The sequence below is a fragment of the Neopelma chrysocephalum genome, unplaced genomic scaffold (genome assembly GCF_003984885.1).
Source record: "Neopelma chrysocephalum unplaced genomic scaffold, ASM398488v2 Primary Assembly neopelma1_22, whole genome shotgun sequence".
In the NCBI taxonomy this organism is placed as follows: Eukaryota; Metazoa; Chordata; class Aves; order Passeriformes; family Pipridae; genus Neopelma; species Neopelma chrysocephalum.
Window position 1 is genome coordinate 682,403 of NW_020897689.1, and position 6,464 is coordinate 688,866.

Genomic DNA, 6,464 nt, shown 5'->3' on the forward strand with positions numbered 1-6,464 from the left:
GGAGAAAAGAGTTTGAAAAACTGCGTAATACTCCCAACCACCAACACCCACTATTTGTGAATTGTATCACTGGATTTCATCCCTCTGAAGAACAAAGTTGATTTGACTAATACTGTTATGTTCCTAATGACTTGTTTTTTGGATATATGGCAGCTGCATTAAAGGAAAAAAAGCCCACGCAAATAGTGGCTTGATTCAGTGTGGCTGGCACAGATCACCCTTGCTGATAGAGGTGGGTTCAGTGTCTCTGGCAGGGCAGCTTGTTTTGGAGTCTGTTCATGGTTATGCCCTCATGACGCACTTCTCCCTGTGGTATTGTCTGCTCTGGGAGTCTGGAGTCCCCACAGGCCAGTGCAGCTGATGTGCTCCCAGCTGCTGCATCAGCCTTCCGAGCAGTTCTAGTACTGACAGGGCTTCTCTCTGCAGTAGACCTGAGCCAGCAATACCCTAGAGGCAAAATCAAGCCAGAAGTGCACATGAGCAGAAGCCACAGGGGACACAGAGCCTATATACATTAAGTTGTCAGGAGACTGGTGTCTAAATCCAACTCCAGTCAGAAATGAAAGGAATTTAGAGGTTAGTTTGGTTTAGGTTCAGCTGATCCTGAATGTACAGTGAACAACTGTCCACTCCAGAAGTCTCTGGAGAGCAGAAGGCAGTCTGGAGTTGCAGATGTGTGAATATGCCACCGCAGGACTGCTGCCCTCTGGGATGTCTGCTCCCTGTCCACAATGGGACCACAGGTGACTTGCAACAACCTGTCTGGTAACACACTGACCCACTTCGTGTCATGGCAATATTAAATTTACTTGTGGGTGTGCTCAGGTATGTGGGCCTATGATCTCTGAAGGGCTGTCTCCAGCTGTCTCCAGCTGCTCCCAGGCCAGCCCATGGAGGGTGTATGGAGGGTGAATATACATGATTATGCATGAATGCATTGAGCAGGACTTTGTGGTCACATTCACCTAATCATAGAATGGTTTGGGTTGGAAGGGACCTTAAAGATCATCTAGTTCCAACACCCTCTGCCATGGGCAGGGACACCTTCCACTAGCCCAGGTTGCTCCAAGCCCCATCCAACCTGGCCTTGGACACTTCCAGGGATGGGGCATCCACAACTTCTCTGGGCAACCTGTTCCAGTTGCCTCAGCACCCTCTCACTAAAGAGTTTCTTCCTAATATCAAAACCTACCCTTTTTCAATTTAAAGCCATTGCCTCTTGTCCTATCACTAGTGGTGTAAATGTTGTAAGTTTGGCATAATTATATCCTTTTTGTTTATAACTTGTGATTTGGTTTTTTGCCAGTGTTTTTCACACCACTGTATCTCTAAACACCACTGAGATTTTAGCAGAGCTTTAGGGGACTGTATCACTTCTTGTCTCCCACATGTGTGTGTTTTCTTGGGCTGCATTAAATAAGATGTTTTGCACTCACTATATTCTGCAGCAAACTAGTATGACAAAATTGCAACTTCTGAATAGTGCTGAATTGCAAATATAGGGAAAAAAATAAACCTAGGCCATTTTTTCAAAAAAATAAATTGAATAGTATACATTATTCAGTCATGGATTAAAATACTTATTTCTAATTATTGAATCATTAATAATTTAAATACTTTTAAGTAATTTTAATTGAATCTACTATGCTGAATAATACCAAATTCATTAAGATGAAAGCAATACATTGGGATGAAAATAGCGTCTTAAAAAGTGGATCACTTCACTCACTGCATGGTGCCAACAGTCTTTGTCCTGAAACCTACTCAGGCAATGTTTCACAGCTGCAGTGCTGGTTTGTCACACTCAGGTTTTTCCATCCTCCAGTTTGGTGTTGAGATTGCTGAACAGCTTAAGATTTTGCCATTAGAATTAAGCAAAACTCCAAAACCTAATAACTAAAAACACCCTGTAGGACTTTTCTTCAAAGTAAAGGGATTTGAGCCGTGGTTTTCCTACAAACCTGACCTCAAATAATTTTCTTTTTATTATTACTTAGTTATAGTACTTATTTCTTCTCCTGATCTAATCTATTATACAGGATTGACATTACCCATGTTTAAGCAGATGTTGTGATTCATTATAGAGGTGGCTGCATTTCAGTAGCTGGATAAAGTGGTTCCACTGCATCATTTTGGCAAAGTCTGTAGAATTATTTCAGGGAAACACTCTATTTAAATGTAAATTATTTTACTATTATCATCATTATTATTATGAACATTGTCATCAACTACTAGGAGTGAATACTAAGAATTTATTTATCCACATTAGGAGTAGAAAGAAGCACACAGGAAAACAGCAGAGGTGTTTGTCTACCTATTGCTTAATGTGAATGAATTCATAGTTTACTATCAGCTTTGTATTTTTTGCCTAACTGCAGTGGTAATAAATGGAATGAAAACAGTTCAGAGGTATTTGTCTGAATACAGTAAACAAGTTGTTTTACACAGATTTGAATATGAATTTCACATTTATGTCTTCATTTTCCTGTCAGACTTTATTATTCCTTTGTAGGACATCATTACACTGACTGTGTGAAGCACTCAGAGAAATGGTTTACAGGTGCATCTCACCTGTTGCTCATTGGGATGAGATTCATATCATAACTTGTGTAAAATGTTCTACATGGAAACGTATTACCTGATTATCTAAACATAGTGCATACAATTAATTCCTAATAAAATCTGTCATTATAAACATAGTCTGTTCTCCAACAGAGGAGAAAAATCTGTCCTTTGTACCTTTGAAACGTACTGGCCATTGGCAGAAAAATATTTGGAGGTTCCCAAATACAAATCCCAGGATTTAAGAGGACTCAAGACCAATGAAGATTTTACCTATCACAACACTGTACTGCTGGTGTATGCAGTTTCTCAGTCCCTGATCCTTAATTGGGTGCCCAGGATCCATGAACAGCACATGGAAGTGCCAGAGGGTAGAGCATGCTTGATCACAGGATTTGGAGATGTAGAAGTCAGGAGCCTGTCTGAAATCCCATGCCCTTCCCCACTTTGGAATGGCTTTTTAACAGGCTTTTCAATTTCAGTGCCATCAAGAAGACTTGTTCCTTTCCCCACCATCTGAATGCTCTCTTGGTGGTAGTAGGTGCCATCTCTGTCAAAGGTGGAGTAGTTGTCACATCTCTAAATCACAGTCCTCATGGAAATTACTATTCCTTTTCTGTGAGAAGAGATGAGGAAATCTCACAGTGACTTCCAAGGAGACGAACTCTCCTGACTAGCGTATATCAAAGGAGGAATGAGCTCTGACTGGGCAGAGTGAGGCATTGAGCTGTATCTCTCATATCCCATTCAAATACTGCAGTAACTTAGACAAGGGGAGGACTGCAGTAGCCATATTTCAAAAGAAATCAATAGCTGCTATTGTGTTTTATGAAAAATCCAATTTCAGAGCTGTTTGGTAGGAATTTTCAAAGCACTCAAAGCAGCCCTAGGGGAAGATAAACAGAGGAACATATTTTTGTGTCCCAGCTAATCTGGTGCCTGAACTGGATGTTGGGCAACTTGACCTTTTTTAAGACTGAAGAGCTCTTGGGGATAACCAGAATTCAAGTTATCTGGGAACCTTTTGTACTGGCAGCTGAACTCAGAGTTTGGAAGCCTCCTGAAGCAGACAGCAGAATCTCTGTTCTGGATGTAAGCACATAAATTCCACCTCTGCCAGGGGTTAAGCACGTAAGTTCTTTTCTGAGTACAAAGCCATGACAGATGTACAGCCACCCTTCCATCTGAACTCCAAGTGGCTTTTTCATTCTTATTGCGCAACTCAGGAAACTTTTAAACCTTACCTTGTCCTTGATGTATGTTGAACAGCATGCTGGTTTTGGCTGGGGTAATTTTCTTCACAGTGGCTAGTATGGGGCCATGTTTTGGATTTGTGCTGAACACAGGGTTGATAATAGAAATGTTTTTATTATTGCTGAGCAGAGCTGATACAGAGGTAGGGCCCTTTCTGCTTTTCACACTGCCACGCTGACAAGGAAGTTAGGGGTGCATGGGAGGTTGGGAGGAGACACAGCCAGGACAGGTGATCCCAACTGACCAAAGGGATATTCCAGACCATATAACATCATGCTCAGTATATAAAGTGGGAAGAAGAAGGAGGAAGCAGGGGACATTTGGAGTGATGCTGTTTGTCTTCCCAAGTAACTGTTACATGTGATGGGGCCCTGCTCTCCTGGGATGGCTTTTTTCTTCCCATGAAACACCATGGGAAGAAGTGAATAAATTCTTTGCTTTGCTTTGCTTTGCTTACATATGTGGCTTTTGCTTTCCCTCTTAAACTGTCTTTATCTCAACCCATGAGTTTTCTGGCTTTTACCCTTCCAATTCTCTCCTCCCACACTGGTGGAGGGGAGTCAGCAAGTGGCTGCATAGAGCTTGGTTGCTGGCTGGGGTTAAACCACAACAAACAGCATTTTTATCTTGAATTTTCCTTCCACCATTTCTTGCTAAACTAGCATGCAGTGGACATGAAAAAGCATGACAGGTTTCTATAACAACCCCGTGAAATAATAAATACCACAAAGCAACTCTGCAATATCCAAATGATGTAAATGTTTTTTTTCATTTAATTACTATCCACATTTGTGTCCAGCTTCAGAATAATACAGCTGCAAAAGTAATTAATTAATATAGAAATGCAGTTTAATAACAGCACAAGGGTTCTGTGTTCACCAGTTGGTTACAGGCACTAGCTAGCATGCTGATAACAGGTTGTTGCCATTGTTGCCACCTCATTAGAAAATCAGCATTTAATTAACTTAGGAAAATATGGAACATTTTTGATATGGGAAATATTTGTACACGTTGTCTATTGGAATCAAAAGCTTCCATCTAGCAAAAAGCACAGCAGCCTCTACAGCTGGTGACTGTTGGCCCACAGAAACTAAATAGACTTGCTGATCTGTGCAGCTACAGCCACTGCCTTTGATTTGGAGGGGAAAGGGAAGCTGTGAGATGCACTCTAATCTGAGGCATCATCTGAAAGGAATGATCCACCCATGACATCAGCACTCGCCTTGCAGGCACCGTAGCAAGTCCCCAAAAGTATTAATCCGTGGACAGTGCTGGCCTCTGAACTGTTAAATAAAAGTTTTGAAGAAAAGATGGCTATACTTCAGCCTGGGCTTGATGCAGCCTCCCCTGAAGCCAGTGGGAGTTTTTTCACTGACTTCATTGGGCTTTGCATGGCACTGCTGGGGTTTCCTGGCCCAAGAGCCCCAGTGCTGACTTGAGCCAGGTGCAGGGAGAGGCAGGTCAAGCTGCACGAAGATTAACCACTGCTGGTTTTGGGGGGCAGAAGGTGGAGAAGAGAAGGGGACAGCCAGAAAGGGAATGGACTGCTGAAAGGCAGCTGGATTTTCTTGCTATTACGTTGTTGCTGTTGACATGATGTGAGTGATCTGAGGTTTTATGTGTTCTTGTGGATGAAAAGATCCTCTTTAAACTGCAGTGTGGAAGAACAGCCTTAAACCTCCTGCTAGCAAACACAAAACATAAAAACATCCCTAGTTCCTAGGGTGAATTGTTATTCTGACCAGACCTATGTAGGTTGATGCAAAACCAGAGAACAGTCAGATGACATTGAGCCTTGCCCCTGCGGGGTGAGGAATTCACACCTACGTGTGCCAGCACTGCCATGCACATCTGTGGGGGATTCATCCAGGCAGGGGTAAATGGCTATATCACTTCTGTCATCCCTTGGGCTTGGGAGCACATACTGCAAACCCTCTGCACGTGTTTAATGTTGCACATGCAAAGCCATGGAGTCGTGCCAGCATCCCACAAGTTTCTCTCACTGACATCCCCGCAGCTGCAGCTGCAGCAGCAGGATCTATCCTAACCCCAGGCTGAACCAGCACTCTGCAGCAGCCAGCCTGCCTCAGCTGCTCTCACAGCCCTGCTCCACCATCTCCAGGTACTTCTGAGAGAGATGTTGCTGCCATTACTAGCAAAAACTGAGCTCCCAGCTCTTTGCTTGTCCTTCCCCAGTCCCACCAAGTAGATTACCACCTGCCAGGAGTGCTGTGGCAGGACATCAGAGTCTCACTGAACAGGATGGGTGGGCTGCATTGTGAAAGGCTGTCTCCCCTGGGGTGATCTCACTCCTGTCAGTGCAATGAGCTGACAGGTAGGGACTGACAACACCCATCAATCACACCCTTAACAGCCTGAAATGCTGCCGTTTCTCTTGCGGAGAGCAGCAGCCAAGCCGACAGGCTGCGTGGGGCTGTCAATGAGGCAAATGTCCTCGTTGAGAGAGCTGCTCCTGAGAGGATCTCCCACAGTTGTTCCTGTTTTTCCTGAGCAACTGCCCCCTATTCTTCCTCCTGGTGTGAGATGAACAAATAACAGAGCTGGACAGATTAAGAACGATTGTGTTGTGATTGGTGCAGATGCTTTTTAGGGCAGATGCTGAGGTGTGTGACTGCTCTACTGTGTGT